Here is a 19,941-nt window from a genome sequence, read left to right on the forward strand (position 1 = left end):
TGGGCCGGACAAAACCTCCATGAGCCAGGAGTTGCAAATGAGGTTGAAAATAATGGGTAAGATCTAGAAAGTGGAATCACTTGTAGTGAGGTGAAATAAGATGGGGAAGGGGTTGGAGAAACAAATAAGGTCAAGAAGAGATGTTTGAGATGGGAAAGAGTAAACCACGATTCTGCTGCCAGAGAGAGGAAAGCCAGACTGAACCAAAAACTAGGGAGAAGAGTAAGAAAGCCAGAGTTCAGGTGGAAAACAAAAACAGTGAGCCATCTGCTTTTCACATACATATAAGAAAAATACCCTGTGAAAAGATCATTCTGGAGTCCTCATGTATGTACTCCACATGATAGATTAATCCTACTCTAAGCATTGTTCTCTTTTGCTTTCCTTTGCCAAAGCTAATTTGGTCATTAGGCCCTTAACAAATCTGTGGACTTCCCTCAGTTTTACCCCAAAACAAGGAAAGTGCTTGCTGTTTTTAAACTGAATTCTTTCACTTCAGAGGAAGCCAATACCTGCTGCTAACTCAAATGCCAGATGGTGCATTTGGATTTATTTAGACATGACCCACTTCAGAGGCGGGAGTGTTGCCCATATAAGATGATACCTGTACCTTGTGGGTTTACATGAGGGACCAAACTTCAGCAGGCTGATAAGGCTGAATGCAAAGCGATGCTGAGCCCAGCACTGTATACTGCAGGTGATTCATCGCATTAGCAGCTCAGTTGGATGCCTCAGGAATCTAAATGCCTTCAAACTGGCAGCTTTTTTCCACATTAGGAACTAATAGTTCTTGCAAATGAATAAACTGCAAAAGTATCTTTCTGGACTGGGTCAGGCAAGAAGCATGCAGAGCCAGAGTGGAAGAAAGAAGCCTGTATTTCTTTTCACCCACATTTCTAGCTTCAGCCTTTCAGAGTGATATTTTGCACTCCCTTTTGCTCTCCAGCACTATAAAAACATCTGCTATGAGTCTCTAAAAGGTGACTGTTGCTAATCTGCCTAAAAAAACCACTGTAGAGACTGGCTTTAAAACTTCCTGGCGTCATTTCTTAGTTAGCCGAAGGAGTGGTGAATGAGCCAGGCTCTTCCAAAGAAGATTAGGATGGCATGCAGTGTTTCATGCACACAACAAAACAAAACAAGAAATCCATCCATCTCATATGTAGTTGTGTGGAAAGATGTCTTCGCAGAACTGAGCTGAGCAAGAGGCATGTATTTATTCACAGCAATAGAACACAAATAATGACTCGTAATGTCCATAAAGGCATTCACACTTCTCAAGCAATGCAGTTCCCTGGAGTCTGCTCACTTATAGGCGTTCACTAAGGTGACAGTGTCTTACTGCAGTTGTTTTTCACCTACAACACTTAAAAGATCTCCTTAGGGAACAATTACAGGATTAATACATCACATTTAGATCAAAATGACTGACTACCAGGTCATAAATGGCAGAGGTAAAATCCTGAACTTACAATGTCTTCAAAGTCATTAATTACCTGCTTCATTTTGCAGCCACCTGATTTAGGATGTCATGAGCTAGAGGGTCTCCAATAAGTGTTTCTAAATCCTTTTTGAAGACCCTTATACTTTGGACTCAATGGCATTGAGTTTAATGATTTAATCATGCATCCTATGGAAAGAGAACTTGCTTTTGTTTGCTCTTAAATCTGATACCAAATAATTTCACTGAGTATTCTGTAGCTCTCATGCTGTGAGAAATAACAAACAGCCACTCCTTAATCACCTTCTCTGTACCACTCATGGTATTATAAAATGTATCACATGCCCCCCTTCCCTCCCACTGTTTGTTTTCCAAGTTGAAGGGCTCTAGATTACTTACTCTTTTTCTGTGGAAGTTGTTCCACTTTGCAGATCAATGTTGCCATTCTTCTCAGCATCCTTCCCAGCTCAAGTACAACCCTTTCGAGATGAATGGCAAGAAGTTCATTAAATGTGAAATATATTTGTGAAGACAGAACACTGACTCCTACCATTTGTTTCCTATTTTTCAACACAATATTAATCCCTGAGAGATATTCTGGTTTAGATCATGATAGCTTTGCATGCCTTTGGTAAGAAATCTTTTTGAAAGATTATTGAAAATCCATGTGTATGAACAACTGTAATCATCTGCTCATCGACACCTTCAAAAGACTGTAATAAACTTGCAAATAAAAAGAAATTTGAGCTGATTTTTCCCCTATGTCTCATATTTACACTTCACCCACTGACTGACTTTATTCTCTCTTACAGTTTCTACAGATTTGCTTAGTATGAAAGTCAGATTTACTGCCCTCAGAACAAGCTCTGTAGCTCTTTTAAAGACAGATGCAGCATCTGCTTTTATTTTTTATGTATAAAAAAGCCTTCAGTATTCTGGCTGCAACTGTCTCAACCTTTGTATTCATTTAAACAAATGTCTAGATTTAAGGATATAAATAATGAATTAATCAGCAAGATACTATATACTTCATGACGGGAAGAAAAGTTTGAGATAGGTAGACACTTTCCAAGCAATAATTTTCAGTCATCTGACAGTTCTTCTTCCACTTTCACTTGCTTCCCTTTCTCTTAGATCTCAGACCTTGTACTTGATAGAAAAATACTATCTTCAGAGCAATAATTCAAGAAAGTCTACATATGGAAATTTCTTTTCCCTTTAGCTTGAGTAATTCCAGTCTTGGAGAGAAAGTGGCAAGCTGTCCTTTCTACCAGAACCTGAAGGTAAATGCCATTTTTCTCTTATGGAAACAGACAGGAATAAAGTGCGGTGCAGTCTTAACATGAACATACTGAGGTGCCCATGTCTTCATCGTTGCATTTACAAAGACCTGCCAAGTCCTGGCAACAAAATTCATTATGCAAAGAAAAAAACCCAAACATATACTGAAATATGATTCTAAAAGTGAAGTATCTGGTGACTTATTGATTGAGGAATTCAGAGATGCTTCCAGGCTACTCGTAAGTATGTACAAATTATTTATCGCTACCCTGCAGTCCTTATTCAGAGAAAAACATACACAGGAGTCCCTCAGCTTGAGAGATCTCCTCACAGAATTTTCTATGCGTTATTTTGAAAGTTTCTTCACCCACATTGTGCAATGCTTTGCCTCCAGCCCAAGCTCTCGTATTTCAGACAATATCTTGAGGAAGCTGTCAAAAGTGAGATGTTTTCATGCAGAAACCCTCTGATTTTGTACTTGGGTGGGTACAGGAAAGCCTAGAGCTCACAGTGGTAATATTCAGTCCATCAAGCAGAACAAATCAGCTAGCTGCAAATGGCTTTCTGAAGTTGCAGGGAGTTCAGCATGGCAAGAAAGTGATGTAGCTCCGCTGGTTTCCTTGTAAACTGGAAGAACAGTGCAGCAGCACCCAGCTGCAGTCTTTGAACAGAGCAGCCTCGTGTTATGGCACTAAATGGGAAACTGAGAAACCAGGGAACAATTTTCCTGCTCGCAGGCCTCCGTGACCGTGTAAAAATCTCTTTTAATCTCCATCTGTGAGTTCCCTGATGCAGGAAACAGGTTAATAGTGTGGCAATCTGAAAAGAGAAGGGCTATTTTTCTTGGCTAAGCCAACATACATACATGTATGTCACATATATCAATGTCACACTTTGCAGAAATATTTCAAATGTGCAAGCAAGATCCACAGGTTTAAAATAGCTTTTAATTAACATTGTCCTGCCTCACAGGGACAGTGAGAGGATGAATACACTGAAGATGCAAGGTGCTCCTCTAGTAATAGGACTCACATAAGTATAAATAACACCCAGTTCAATTTTTATAGAATATTCTACCATCTGACTGATTGAAACAAAAATATCATACAGGCCCTGAGATCATCACCTGCAGACTTATGTAACAGTAGAAACTGTTTTTCAGGAAAAATATTAATTGCAGCCTATTATTAGCCATGAAAACATTCTTCAGTGTTATGAGTCATGGTTCTTGTCATCAAGCTAAATGCCGTGAAACATATTTCCTAAAAGCAATCACCTTAACTTTACTCAGCACAGTCGTTGCGTTAGCATGGTTAAATGCTGGCTCTCCAAGGTTTTCTTATGAAATAAAATGGGCATGTGTGAAAGGACTTGGATGGTATCGCATGTATTTGGACTTCGGCAGTGGAGGGCTGATGCTGCCATAGCAACAAAATCTCTGGACTGTTTGAATTTGAAACCACCACAGTGAAACTCCCGGTTGTGACAGAAAACAGCTGGTATCGCTAGCCTGCGGTCACCGTAATTTTTGCAACTACGGTTGCCTGAGGTATGGGCCATATTTACATTATTAAGGGCTGTATTTCCCTAGGATTTTACATGCGGGCTGATGCTTCTGTAGTCCTTCCTCCCACCTGACCAAGAATTTTGTCAATACCAGATTTTCAGAAGATAGAGCTCTGTGTACGTCTGTATTTATATACCTAGATACCAAAGCTGTGGCTGAAGTTGGATATTTCAGTAGTAATATTGTCTTGATGTTGCTTTTATTTGATTGTAAAGTATAATCACTGGACTTATAAATAAACATATACACATTTTCACATCTTATTTTATATATTTATATGTATATATTGCTCCCTCAATCACAAACTCGGGGCAGTAAAATAAGCCTTTTGCCAGACACATATTTCTGATACTTCTGTTCTTTTCTTCCTGAGCTTAGCAGAGGTCTGGTTTAGGAGATTGCCTCTCTGCTTAGAAGTTGTAATGCCTGAAAGCTTATAGATGAGATATATTTTAAATTTCTGCCTTTTCCGGCATTAAACTAGTTTTTGCAATACCACACTTCAGATGCTCAATTTTTTTCACACTTCTTAAAGCACTAATGATCTTTTTCAAACACTAATCTGTCTTTTTCATATGCCAAATCTTTACAGCAATTGCAGTTACCAATTTCATGAATAAATATTATTATAACAGTATGAAGAATAGATATCAATTTTCAATCCTTTTAATATGCTGGGTACAGCTCCTGGTTTACATCTTTTCATTTCTCAACTGGTAGTGCTTTCCCAAGTAATACCATATTTTCTGTATTTATCTACAGCCATTGCTACTCTAAACTTGGTTCTTCCTGCTCTCAGACTGCTTATGTCACTCTGGTGGTGTAAAGGCTCTGTCTAAAGGTAGATCATATTTTCATCTATTTTCGGGTCTTTTTATGTACAGTAATTGCATTGGGTATCTTCAAGATGAAGGAGAATCAGGTGTTCTGGTGTATTTTCCAGCCCCTCTGTAATTTGCAATCGTGCACAGTCAGAAATGGTGTATTACGAAAGAGCTGCTACCAATTAAAATATTTCTGGTGGGAACCCATTAGTGAAAAACTATGTTCCATTAGTGAAATTTCCATTAGTGAAATTAGTTATATAGCCAACATAACTAAGTGTTGGATCAACATTCCTCTCCCTCCCCACCTCGTAACTGGTTCACAACTCATAGTAGAGCATCTGACCACTGCTACCCCAGGGAAATAAAATGGGAGTGTTTTTGGATATGGAGTCTCTGCTTCAAAGCAGAAACTTGCCTGTGAAGGCAAATTATCCACGCAGCTGTAGGAATATAGTTCACTGCTACTACTGAGACAGTGTGACAACTTCTATAGGAAGTTTCTATAGGATTTGGAATGTCTCTTTTCCATTTAATATACGTCTCTTCAAAAGCACTTTACGCCAAAATGAAAACAAGCTTAAAATCACATAGAGGTTCACAAGGGGACTAAAATTAACATACTCTCAGTGATATAATTAAACCGATAGAGATGATAAACTTCCCCAGAGAAAAACAGCCTTAAATAAGCTCTTCAGTTCTGCATTAGAGGTTCTTTCTCCCCCACTAATAAAAAAAGTGTGCAAAACACAAACTTGCTATCACATAAGCTGTTATATCTCATGGTAGCCCACAGAATGAGATGGTTAGACAGTGGGTGTTGCATCTACGTGTGTTATCACGACAATCCTGAATACAGGCATCTCAGAGGAACAGTTACCCCCTAGCTCACCTTATTGGGGATTTGTATTTCAGTTCTGACACTGAGACCCTGTTGGTGTTCGGGGAGCACTGGGCATCCAGGCTGCTGCGTTTTCCCTGTCTAGCACCAAAGGTTCCTTGACCTCAGTGCAATAGTGTGGAAAATAATAGATTGTGAAGTTCAACCCTCACTCAGGTTTTTAAAAATAAACACATTTTAATCTTGTGACCGGAGGCTAGCGCAGGCTGTTCTATTGCTCTCAATAAATTTCCATTGCCTCTAAAGATTAACCAGCTTGGGAGCTTTTAATATATCATCATCATTACATTTGCCTTTGGTAAATTTACCTAAAACGTCTTTCCAGAGGACTAAATTGCAGCATAGCAAGGGAGGTGAGAAATTGCTATTCACAAGCTACTGCCTTGCAAAGGTTAGCTTATAAAAATGTGTGCTGACTTAGGCAGTATTCTTCATTGCCATTTCGGGGATGAAGATTTGGTTGTATTAAGATTTCTTACACATCCAGGAGTGTCCTCACACATATATAAATAAGAGGAACTGATGAGCTCTGAAAATAAATCACTTTTAGTTTTGCTTGGAGATTTTTAGGAATTCTAAGGGCTGTGAAGATTAAAAAAAATGCTTAAAATACTTCCATTTGTCTTAAGAAAAGTCAGTTTTCAGTGGGAAGTGGGATACACAGCCAGTACTTCATCAGAGGCATCTTCCAAGGATAGTCAGGACACAGCACTGAAGAAATGAGTCAAGTGCCAGTTCTTGGTTGCCAAACTCAAGGTATTTTGGAAAAACCAGGTACCCAACATGTATGTAGAGAGCTTGGCCTGTCGATTACTGTTCTTCCTTGCATTAAGCGTGATAAAGGATTGCGGTAGCAGGGAACCAGAGTTTCATGAGCTTGGCAAGTAAAAGCGGTGCTGAAGCTCAGTATTCGACCTCCAACAGTATGCATCCATTTGCTTACCTGCAGAATAAAGAAGGAAAAGCAAGATCAGAAGACCTAATGTTGAGGTCCTCGCTCAGCCAGGTTTTACAGTTTTCTGACAACACTTCAGTTTTCAAAACATAAAAACCATGTGGAAAAGAACATTTATAAATGATTAAGTGGTCTGACATCTTATGGATGGATTCAGATGTTATGGGAGTCATTAACATGTTACAACGATAAAGAAAATGTCTAAGAGTTCTTCTGGTGATACGGGACTTAAAAATGATGGCAATATGTTCCTATTATTTAGTTTGCTTTAAAATTTTATTATGTGGAGCTGCACATCCCTAGAATTTTGCATGCAAATTAGTGCCTCTTAATTCTTCCTCCCATATGAACCAAAGCATTAACTGGGCCACATTTTCAATAAGTGGAGCTCCATGTGCGTACATCTGTGCTTACATGTGCAAATCCCAAAGCTGTGCTTGCAGCTGAATGTTTTGATATCTGTTATTTGCATGAAAAATGTTGTCACTAAGGGTAAAAGCATAAGTGTGTTTTGTATCAAATTATAGGCCTCAGTTTCCTGGAAAGATTTGAGCATTTGAATTAATATAAATACGAATAATATATGGCGTGATATGTTATCTCCTTTTGGGCTCATTCAAGTGGGAGAAATTGTCTCCATAGTTGGGAAACTACTTATCGTTTGGATAGTAAGACACCCAAACATTCTATGCTGGCCCAAAACATTGCAGTGCCGATGCGCTCCCTGAATCCCCGAAGGCATGTTGGATTGTTTCAGGCAGCATTTGTTGCAGAGACCCTCCAGCTAAAGTGGAATTGTCCCATAAAATCTCCGATGATAGCCATTTTGTTGGCAAAGCAGTGTAAAGCAGTGCACGCTCTTCTCCAAGAACTGCTGTAAATTATCTTCCTGGTCACAAGGCGGCAATAGGAAAAGAATATGCTTTGCAAATACACATATATTTGAAGCATAGCACTTCCTTAAGCGGACAAGTTTGTATACCAGCTTACACTTTGCTCAGAGTTCTTCCTGAGCATAAAATCTCTTGCCAGAGCTTTGCAGGGTCAGAGCAATGTGCACACATTTTTCTTTAAAGTTATGAAGTTTGGTTATAATAATCAGTGATGTTCTTAGGTCTTTCCTAGGGCACTAATTTCCCAGAGCTTCTTTTATAGCTAGTTCCTTTATACAGTATTTCAGCTGTTCTGGATTGTAGAAGAAGTTAGCTCATCCCATTGGCTATAGCATAAGCAAAAGGATGTTAGTTTCCTTGGCTAAATTTAATCTGTGTGAATAGCCCTTAATTTTTACAGTAGTTTTTTCTAACATCTTTCATGAAAGGAACCATTCAAAATAATGCAAATTATTCTGACAAAGAAGGGAGCCACAGGATCAGGTGAAGAGTATCTGGTGCCTGCTCTATTTTATCTTGCATATTGTCATTAGAGGATACTTTTGTAAACAAAGATTTTCCAGGATGTATTTCAGATTTACAAAGGACAACATTATCTCCCTGGTAGCCATCCTCCTTCTGTGTCATATGTTCTGTAGCTTGTAAATACCATACATTGTCTACCGCAGGCATGTGTTCTGCATATCAAGACATGTTCTAAAATTTATAGAAGTGGATTTTTGCATTGGGACAGCTCCCACCTTTTGCCAAGGAGGCCCTTCTCAGAACGCTTCTCCGAGTAGGAGAGAGCAGTGCCATCTATTGATTGGGTGGTAAAATAATGTCTCCCTTCTGACATTCAAAATGCTTTGGGAGTTCAAGTGCCTTCTTCAGAAGACGGGCATTGTTCACAAGTTTTTGTTTTGGTAAGTGTCATGCTTCAGTGATGCATTCTTGAGAGGGAAAAGACCTAACCCCCACAGCTCAAAAGTGTGATTCTTTTAGCTATTAAGCATTGCAATCTAGAACATGGTACAGTTAAGAAAAAAAGGCTGTACAGTGCTTTCTTCCTAACGTTTGGCTTAGGTTCTTTCTAGTGTTTAACTTAGTAGCTATCTATCTAATGAAAATGTATCTAATAAATGGGATACTATATAACAGAATTATCTACTCCACCACACTTTATTTATTAAGAATATACAAACAATATCTCTTAGACATGTCTGGAGACTTTATGCTACTATGGTTAAAGTAGAAATACTTTACTACCAATATTTTAAAATGGGCATATACAAGGCCAGGATGAATCCAAAAGTAGAAATCACTGAAGCAAATCATAGATGAATGGAAACAGAATTTTTGCATAATACCAGCTACCAGACACTCTGTTCAATATATTTCAGATTAAAATAAGTAGTAATGAGTTGTTTAACTAGCACATTTACAAAATTATAGAAATTGGATTTTCTTCCTATAGTATATCTATAGCACATACATAATAGAATACCATGCAGCATATCACGACATTCATTTAGGATGATGGGCATAATTCACACGCTTACTGTGAGTAAAGTAGTCTTCTCAAATTCATGTCGATGAACCCTTTGACTAGTACTTCATGCTGCCATTTATTTCCTAAAATTTTGCATGCTTATATAACAAACCTGGTGGTGCCTGCCACCTGATTGCCAATCTCATGAAAAATGCAACTACCCAAATAACACTGAAGTCTGCTCTACCAGCTCAATATGTTTTGATTCTATAGGTATTTCTATACGGCTGCTTCTTTCTTTTCACCTCTGAAGTGTCAAGGCTCACACTTACTTAGGAAACAGCAGTACCTGGAGACGTTGTTACCCCGCAGCTAAATAAAAGCGGTGCTCGTTCCTCACCTTCAGTACACAGTGCAATAGCTCCGGTTAAACTAATGCTGAAGATGGGTTTCAGCTAAGGCACCAGCTCAGATCTTGTCTGGTCTGTTCAAACGTGGCATCTTGCCCAGGTAACCGCAGACCTGAGCAATGGACATAAACGTCCACTGGGTGGCAATAAATAACAAGACTGTGGAGTGGTATGTCCGTATGTCCGCTATCGGCAGCGTAACCAGCTGGGTTAATCTAAAAGGTTACAGGATGCTACTGGCATAGTTGTGCATATTCCTCGGAATATTCTGAATTTTAGCTGTATATTTTCTATCAGGTTGGCCTTTAAAATTCACAAATGCAGCACTCTACTTCTTCTGTTGCAATGCAAAAGCATCACAGAATGGAGACACCAGCTGTGGCAAAACAAGGTACTGCCTCTAACAGAAATCAGCAGTTTGCTCAGAGTGACTATCCATCTCTTAAAGCCTGCCCTTTACTTCACCCTTTTCTTTCATGATAACAAGTCAGACTAAATCGATCAGCCAAACCTTCACGAAGAAGCTCTAATGTAGTTGTTATTAAACCTTGTTTTAAATACAGTCTTCACCATAAAGAAACAAAGAAAGGCAAGGCTTGTAAGAAGAGTCGTATCTGTTAGTAGATAATAGTGCAGTCTCACAAATGCCACCCTTTCAAGCATACACACATTCTTCAGGACTTAAACCTAGTCTTTTAACGAACACTAACCTTAAGGCTTTAAAAAGTTTCCCTCTTGTGTTGTTTGAAGTGAACTGAACATCTGAAAAACATCCTCACTGGGACTTAGTGTTTATGATTTTGCCTCCTAAAATATGGTATCACCATAGATCTCTGTTTTGCACTTGTATGTTAAAAAACGTAACATACGAAAATGGAAATGGCTGCAGGAGGTCACACTTGAAGATCCTTCCAGTCCAGCAGTGGCCAATAGTAGAGCACGGGGCACGTGGTAACAGGGGAAACAAATACTGATGGCAAATTCCTCCAGTTCCTAACAGCCTGTAGCTCAGGCACTTGCCAGCACAGAGGTGATATTTGTGCTCAATAGCCTTTGGTGTTGTTTTTTTTAATGGTTTTGTCTTATTTATATTTTCTCAACATGTGTACGGTTTGGCATTTATTGCTCTGCATAGCACTAAGTTCCACATTTAAGTATGCATTGCTTGAAAAGGTATCACTTTTTGATGGTTTTGAACCAAAAGAGTATTGCTAGGTGTTTGTTTTTAACCAAAAGAGTATTGCTGGATGCAAGTATGATGCTGCAGTATTACACACAAGGAGAAAAGTTTTACACTTTTAAATCAGATAGGAGGGCTGCCTAACCAGACTTACATATGCTCTTTGCATCATATAGGATAAAAGGAGCTGAAATTATATTTTGTATCTTCTCTGAAGTCGGGTGATTACAGCAGCTATAAGGCTTAGCTATAAAGGCTAAGACCTTTAGAACCAAGCTATCATAGTGTTTATCCAGGCATAAAAATGCTGTGAGGATAAAGCTCGTTATCTCAGGCCTTTCCAGATTGAGATAGAAGTGTTATATTCATAATGACATATGGGAAGTACAGTGATATAAAGCACCGAGGTGAGATTCTGTGCTGTGCTTGAATCATCTTACAAGATCTTTAGATGTTAAGATAGTTTTACACCTACCCAGTTCTGAGGGTGTCTGTGACTGAGGAACTCTGCCTGTAATTTATGCTGTTTAAATCTCTCTGGGGCACTCAGAGGGTCACAACACTGCCTTGTATCATCCCCTTCTGCTAAAACCTTTTCTATGACACAAAATACATGTCATATATTTAAAGACAGCGAAAGGTTCAGTCTCTTTAAACCAACTGTAGATTAAATCCATCAAGAGGCTCTGTGGTTCCTCCTTTCAACAGTTTAGATCTTAGTGTATTGCTTCCTCTAGAAGTCAAACCAGTGTAATTATGGGGAAATCTGTTGTCTTAAAAGGACGGGGGAAAGAACTTTTCCTTGGAAAACAGTCTAAAAATTGGTGGCTGACAGATTTTTTACAGAAAATACAATAAAAATCTCACGATAAGGAGCTGGAAGCTTCTTACATTTGTTCCTAAGTGGCATTTTTCACAAGCGAAAAATGGGCCTTGGCATTTTCCAGTCCTAAGGTCAACCAGAAAGCTAGGTGCAGACCTAGAGTTTAAAAGCATTTCCTAATTTTGAATAAATCTGTAAACAAAACTAACTGGACCAAATTCCTTCTAGCCAAACCTAAGTGAAGCCTGTTGAATTATGTCAACAGGAAAAAATTTGACCTATCTTGTTTTTAAAATGTTGTGTAAATATAACAAATAAATCGAGTAAACAGTTCCAGAAAGAGTGCAGCATCATCATTGAAAATACGTTCTAGGAGACATAAGGGTAGATAGTGAGCTGAAGACTTGCATCATGGAAAAAAAGCTAAATAAGGATTCAAATCTGCTCTAACACATTTAGCCTTGCTGCTCTTACTTCTTTCCCTAGTTTATTTAGGACAGAAGCAAAATCTACTTACCAATCAGACAGGACCAAACTCACCTCTGGTGTAATTTAGGTGGATTTAAGACCAAGACTGAATCAGTATTTTGATTGCCAGAGGATGACAGACAGTAGGCATGGGTAAAGTGTAGGGTACAATTCTATCTACATACATTGAATATCCAAAACCAATGAGAATACTTAGTGTCCACTGCATGGATTAAAAGCACTCCAGTATCTACCTGCACAGGAAATCTGGTCCATTGGATTCACAGATATCCTGTTCCTCTCCTCAGCTTCTGTGTGGTATTATTCCTCCCAGCAGGAGTTTCTTGTCAGGCCCTGCAAAGCCTGGTAAACTGGTGTGGGTAGCAGAAACAGCCCTTCCCCAACTGTTACAGCTAGGACCTGGGGACCACCATAATGAGAGAGTTCTGGGAGAATGAGCCAGTCAATAATTCAAGCAGCCTTCTATTTATACTCAGCTTTTAGGCAATCCATCTGTTAACAATCAAAAATCAAGCATTAATTAAACATACAGACGTAAACATGAAGCCTTACGTCTACAATACTGTGAGACTGACGCTGCATTGTGGTTTATGATGGCTACATCATTTGACGATTCTTAGCCTCCAAGGCTGCGTTGGCTGAGCTTGAGAGCTCTCCGGCAGGGGAAGCCACAACCAAAGGGGGCATATTCTCCCTTCCCCAAGCTCCACTGTGTATCGCTCATGTTTACATACAGCTTTCCCATGGATCAAGGCCAGTCTGGTCCAAAGTTTTATTTCCTCTTTCCCTAGGTCAGAACCAGTCTGTTCTGGCTTGTCAGACAGATTTTATGCTCTTCTGCGTGCAGGTCCAGTCCAGCCTCCTCAGGTGGGTGTTACCTGTTTGCAGACTGCATGCTGGCCATCTGATTCCTTCAAGTTTTTGCAGACTGGGTACAGTTATCTTGGCTTTACTATTTTTGTGCAACTATGCCAAGCAAACAGATATTACACAATATTTCACTTCCTACCCTAAATCAGTCAGTCCTGTGGTGTGTCTGGATGCAAGGCAAACAGGATGCCTCGTGTTTCTGCTTTAACTCAAGCAAGCTTGTAGTACATCTGGGTACAATGCAAACACAAATATTTCACAAATAGGTCTTCTCACTGCACAGCTATCCCTGCTGACTCTTGCTTCCTGCAATTCTGGAGGCAAACCAGCAGATCCCACAACCGAGTACAGCATGATTTTCCTTCTTTTGTCAAATCATCTTTTACTCAGCATGGAGTTAGAGTCACTGATTCACCTGTTCTCAGGTGAGTCACTCCTCCTGTACCTGAGCCACTAAAAGCTGCATTCTCACCAGGTGCCACCGAGTTGCTCTATTACTCCCCTCCTCAGCAGAACAGGACGGGGAAATAAGAAAATAAGATGGAAAAAAAAAAAAAGCCTTGTGAGTCAAGATAAAGGCAGTTTAATAAAAGCAAAAGCAAAGGCTGCATGCAGAACCAAAAGGAAAACAAAAGATTTATTCCCTACTTCCCATCAACAGGCGATGTCCAGCCACTTCCCGGGAAGCAAGGCTTCAGTACCAGTAGCAGTAGGTCTGGAAGACAAATGTCATAAATAACGAATGCCTCCACTTCCTCCTCCTTTCTCTTAGCTTTTATTGCTGAGTGGATGTTGTATGGTATGGAATATCCCTTTGGTCAGTTTGGGTCAGCTGTCCTGGCTATGTTCCCTTCCAAGAGTTTGCCCACCCCCAGCCTACTGGTGAGGGGGGAATGTTGGGGAGACAGCCTTGATGTTCTGTGAGCACTGCTCAGCGGTAGCCAAAGCACTGGTGTGTTATCAACACCTTTCTAGCCACCAGTACAAAGCATGGCACTATGAGGGCTGCTATGGGGAAAATTAACTCCATCTCAGCCAGACCCAATACTAGGTAGAAGCAAAAGATACATGTGTATTTAAATGTTTCGGTGTTTGTTTGTTTTTTTTTTTTTTCTTAAAGGGAATAGGTCATTCACATGCTTAAATGTAAGGTTATAATTGTACACTTGTCTGACTTAAAACTTGGTAGCAGTAACGGTTACTTGTTTAATGAGGGCTGGGTATAAATACTAGATGGAATTTATAATCTCTTGTTCTTCAACTGTGAACCACAGCAGATGATTCCAGTCTGTGCAGATTAAGAGCAAAGTAACACATTTTGTACTTTCAGAATAAATAGGAATAACTTAACACAAGTTACCGTTACAGCATGCAAAATAGGAAAGACAGCATTCTAAGCACTGAACATCTACTGATTTGAGCAGATTTTGAGATTATAAATATTACATTTGGCAGTTTAGAATCATCCACATCACAAATTGATGAGAAACTGTGAGAGAGAAGAATGAATCTGCAATAGGACTGGGGTTTGGTTCCCCTTCCCGTCACACCACTCTTCCACTCAAGTCTTTACAGTAATTTCCAATATAGCTTTTTTTCTGCAAGGACCCATATTAGAACTAGTTTTGTTACTGGAACAGTTCCTCTGAGTAAAGCCCTTCTCACGTCCCATCCTTGTCTCCAGAAGGTTAAATCAAAGCATTAAACAGGAGAGGACAGAAGTGCTTATGGGACAGATGGGGAAGCACATGGAAACAACACAACAGTATTCATCAGCGTGACTGGTATCAGTTCCAGCACTCTTAACTGTTGTCATGGGTTTTTTAGATATCAGAGCAAAGAAGAACTTTAACAAGGAATTGGAAGGTTATTTTAGATATTCATACATATAGGAAACTTCTCCCCAGTGGGCAGCACAGGGAAAGCATGAAACAAGTGGGCAACACAGACTGGCATCATAGTGTAACAGAAGAGGAGATTTTCCATAGAACCACTGCCTTGACGGCACCAGCCTGCCCGGGAGCTCCCACGTGTTTGGTTTTGGTGCATAGCTCACCATCCTGCAGCCCAGATGGCTGAATTCATGCCAAACATGAGATGGCAATTCCAAGCCAAGCAATCTCTTGTCACTCTGTATGAGGACAATGTCCAGGACAGAGGGAACGTTCTATACGACAGCACCTGCAGTGGAGACAGGCATTCCTGTTGATGAGTCAGTGCCAAGGTATGTCCTTGCTTACCTTTGAGGAGCGACAGTTAGCAGTGTAGTGCAGATCAGACCATGGATTTTGTCAGGCTGCACGATGATACCTGGTGTATTTGTTGGTCCCATAGTTCCTGTTGTCACCCAGTTTCTGACAAAGAAATAGCTGTTGTACAGTTGGATCAAAATAATTATGGGGACTGAATAGAAGAAATAAAAATATTGCTAATGCAGCTTTATAAGGGGGGAGAGGCCTTGAAAGTGAAAAAAAGCCTTTGGAGAATAAAGGAAAGGCAGAACTTTCCTTTATTTTGTGACCAAATTTGGAGAAACAGTATTTGCAGCAATATTCTGAATGGCTGTGAATGGGGAAAGATTGAAATTACTAGGATGTTTACTCAGGAGAGAGAAAAGAATGTGACAGTTACGGAAATAAATAATAGACTTAGGTGTCAGCAAAATACAAGGGCAGAAGCTGCATTAGAGTGGTTTTTTTTATGAAACCCCAGATAGCAATTGTAAACTGTTTGTTAAGTACGCTGAGAGATGAAAAGAGAAAGGGTGATGAGGAAAAGCAGGAAAGGCAGATGAGTTCAAGGGCACTATTTTGATTAAGATGGGAGAGGTTAAATCATGCCTAGATCTGTGAAGAGGATAAACCAAAGAAGAGTGAGGAGAAGCCTGAAGATAATTAAAGATAGTGTGATGAGTGGGCATCAGAAACCAAAAGAAAGGATGAGATTAAGTTCTTAGAAACACGGTCAGAAGAGGAAAACAAATGAGAAATTTGAAACCTCAGCGTCTATCGTGGCAGAAATAGCAAGCTGCAGACAGGTAAAGGCATATATGTTTTTGGGTCTGGTACACGGCTCCTCTATCTCCTGTTCCAGTCTGGCGATCATGAATCATTGGGTCAGCTTTGGTGGTGAAAGACTGGCCCAGACTCTGGCGCAGTCACGCTGTTGGCACCCAGGCTTGGTGCTGGGTCCTGGAAAGGTGTGAGTGTGCAGAGGACACACGTGTAGGAGCCTCTCATGTTGTAAGCAGGACCTGCGCACCAGGACGCTCCTGTCAACTTGGCAGCAGTTTGTTTCACCACGGGTATCAAAGTATGGAACAGCTGGATCCTAATAATCCACAAAGATATCAAATCGCCCTGTCTGTTCCCAACAGGCCTAATTACTCTCAAAGCTTTGGATATAAGACAAATGTAATTCCTGTGCTTGTAATTATTATCCATAGAGCTGCGGAGGTAGCTCTGACTAGGTCTGAATGTTTTGATTTACATTAGGTAAAACAGACTTCTTCCCTGGGGACCCACTTTGATGCAAGGGAAAGGCTGATATGACCTGGTGATAGGGAGGGCTATGCCAACAGAAGTATTAAGTCCTGGAAGGACCATCCAAGGTGAACAGATCAAAGATTAATGGATAAATAAAAAACAGCTTCTGGTCATCCAGGATGGTGTTCATGTAATAATAGTCGGGGGGGGAAAAAAGGAAAAAAAAAGTTACTGAAATACAGTATAACTGTTATAATAAACAGGATAATAGACAAGGATGGCAGAAACTTATTTGTGCCCTAGGATACCTAACAGGGTGAGAAGCATTTGCTTTCAGACAAGATGCTAACACATTAGAAAGTCAGCGCCCTAAAACTCTTACTAGGCAAAGTAAAAATCTCCCTTTAAACTGCATAATAATGACAACTGCATAATAATAATTTGACCAGAAGTCAAATTCTTTCCTGGTAGAATTTTGTTGTCTCTAGGGAAGAAATGAAAATGTCTCCTTTCATGCACACATTCATTGTGTTGCGTTTTTTTGGTTTTTTGTAACCTCAACCCCAAGAGGTTTAATGCATTTTAATTTCTTTTGAAGTAGGTCACTGGTTTTCCTTTTCTGCACTGCCCTCCTTCTAAAACAACTCGTAGTCTAAACCTTTACTTATTCTTTTTAGAATAGAACAAAAAAAGCTCTGCAGAAATTTCAAATCTACTTTAGCAATTCTACTGTATTGCACTTTAACCTCACCCACTCAAGACCCACCAGGCTGTTCTCAAGTTCTTGCCTTTCCATCTGCTAGTCCTTCACAGACAAAGATTCAGGGAGGAAGGCATCCCAGAAAGACGAAAGCTGCGTACTGCAGAAAAAAAGGAAACTTGTTCTTAAAGAGTATGACAAGGCAACGCAAATTGTTACTAAAGCTGTCACCATTTTGGTCATGCACGATCTTTGTAAAAAGCCAGTAACACTGACCATCAGAAGCCAAAAGGTAAACAGCCTAAAACTCCATCCCATTATGTCCCTCCTGCATTTATCTCCACTGAAAATTACAGTTACCTCTCTTCCAGCCCCGAAGACCTGCAGAACTTGATAATACAATAACCCACAAAATGTCAAAAATAATTTACTCAGCATGAGGTGGGGAGAGACTGTGGTGAGAGAGTGGCAAGAATTACAGTACATTCAGGTAGTAACTGTGTAGAGGGGGGTTCATCTCTGCTTGCTTGCCTGAAAGGTAGAGAGAGTGCATTGGTAAATTTTTTGCTTGGGATGCAAGAGGCTGCAACATCACTGGTTGCATTTGGTCAGCACCCTGAAGCCCAGCTTATGAATCAAAGGCCATGCCACAGGGACTGCTGTGTTCCTTGGAGCTTGCGAAAGCAAGTAGAGCAACATTCAGACTCCCATCTCTGCCAGCACAAGACGTGAGGTTCACAGGCACTGTGGGAGGAAGGCATAAATAATAAATGAGCTAAATAATGAAGACTAGCTGTACCTAATCATAGTTCTAGCTGCCCTTTTGAATAAAGAAAGTTCAAAGCTGCTGCAAAAAGACGCTGATCCCTTTTTTGAATGGTGTTTGAACTTCACGGATGATTAACATGGGAAAGTCAGGAGATGCCAATGGAAGTCACACCAGCCTTTCATAGCCTTGTTGAAGAGAAAAGTGGTGTCTCTTACAGCAGTTTATTTACACATCAAAACATTCTTAAGCTTAAATTAATATCTAGCCTGAATACAGAACCAATATAAGAAGTAAAATTAAATTGTGGACTATTTGGAAGCTGTTCTTCCTTATAGCTTTTGGTACCTGACTTGGGAGACTAACTTAGGAAAGCAGCTCTTCAGGCTCTGTACGTGGTCGGGGGAGAGTCAGTTAACTATGGAAGGAGTGCAAGTTCCCATCCTGGGCATTTAAGTGTCTAACGCTAAGTGTGCGAATGCATTTACCTCCTCATCCCTCTCTATTCATAGTTTGATTGAGAAGAATCTGTTCCTAGTGCCCTTCCCATGCTGCAAACCAGGGATTACGAATGCCTGATCACTGGGAACTGAATTTCTCTCAGACTAGGGGAAAAACGTGGTCCGTGGAATAGGAGGCCAGGCTATAGGTCAGTGGACTTGTGTTCTTTTCCGGCTCTCGGTGATTTCTTGTGACTGACTGGTGGTCAGTACACGTCTGCTTCACATTTTCCTGTCTGTGAAATAAATATAATAATTCCTAATCACATTCTAAAAGAGGTCTTCATCTTTGGATAACAAAGCCTTAGTTATATACCAACGACGATTATTTCATTCCCAGCACAAATAGCTATCCATATGGGCACATTTAAGGTATTATTACATATTTCTAAATAATGTGAGTAGTAGAAATAAAGGACAGTTTAAATGAATATTCGTTCTAAACTTTAAGGGCATTTCCACTTTCATACATAATATGAAATGTACTTCCACATAAAGGTGAAATTTAAACTGCTACAGCATATTGAAACAACTGCATTTGTAGCCAGTACAAATCTAATCAAGAGACTTATAAAATTGTACAATGTCTTTGTGCAAATAGTAAATGCCATTAAGATGTTTTTCACCACCCCTTATTCTGTCAGTGGAAGAGTGTTTCATATTACTGTATAGGCTTGCTCATTAGATGTCAGTAACACTAAAGCAACATCTAGGAACATAAGCAATGTGTAGGCATGTTGAATAAAGTGCAGTGTGTTGTAAAAGAAGTACATTGTAAAGAAAAAAAACATATCATGTGTTGCTAATCTGTAATGCCATCTGTATACAGAACAGGCTATATCATGAAGGAAAATGCCAACAAGTCATCTTTGAATTTAAGCACAGATTACTTCTGTATTTAAATATATATCAACCTTTATGATATAAAACAAAATAACTGGCTAAACCATGTATCAATATTTTTACTGAGTTCATGTCTCCACAGCTAATGCAAAACTTCCTCTTATTCATTCCGTGGGTGTTGTATAAAGAATGCCAAGGTTACAAGCATTTTATCTGCATTAGGTACCCAGTACTGCGTGAGCCTGTTTTCATTGGCATTCTCCATCGTTTACTGGTACTGCTACCATTTGCTTCAAGCAAACTGTGGAACAGACACAAATTTATCGTCTCTAGTACTCAAGCCATGGAGGTAAAGTGGTCATCAACAAAAGAACTGCAATATATTTGTCGTATAGAACGGACTGTAAAAGCTCATATTTCACAAACCAGTAGGCCTGGTCCTGGGATGAGGAAAATCAGTTCAGTTCTCTCTCCTTCGGTGGAGCTATACCACTTTCCACCAGCACAGAATATATGGCCAGTTACCTGTGGCAGTGTCATGC

The 19,941-nt window shown here is 39.8% G+C and overlaps 1 long non-coding RNA gene across 1 annotated transcript in view; it reads right to left on the minus strand.

Annotated features, from left to right (window-relative positions):
* Nucleotides 1-3,655: 3,655 nt before the first annotated feature.
* Nucleotides 3,656-19,941, minus strand: part of LOC148057387 (uncharacterized) — a 40,992-nt gene continuing 24,706 nt past the window's right edge. The window contains exons 3-6 of the long non-coding RNA XR_015704607.1: nt 17,357-17,450; nt 15,346-15,459; nt 12,469-13,820; nt 3,656-6,957 (exon numbers count right to left, since the gene is read on the minus strand). This is a non-coding gene — a long non-coding RNA (uncharacterized LOC148057387). The remainder of the gene's footprint in view (nt 6,958-12,468; nt 13,821-15,345; nt 15,460-17,356; nt 17,451-19,941) is intronic.

This window comes from Nipponia nippon, unplaced genomic scaffold, assembly GCF_047370975.1.
Source record: "Nipponia nippon isolate SJK-2023a ecotype South Korea unplaced genomic scaffold, ASM4737097v1 scaffold_1, whole genome shotgun sequence".
Classification (NCBI taxonomy): domain Eukaryota; kingdom Metazoa; phylum Chordata; class Aves; order Pelecaniformes; family Threskiornithidae; genus Nipponia; species Nipponia nippon.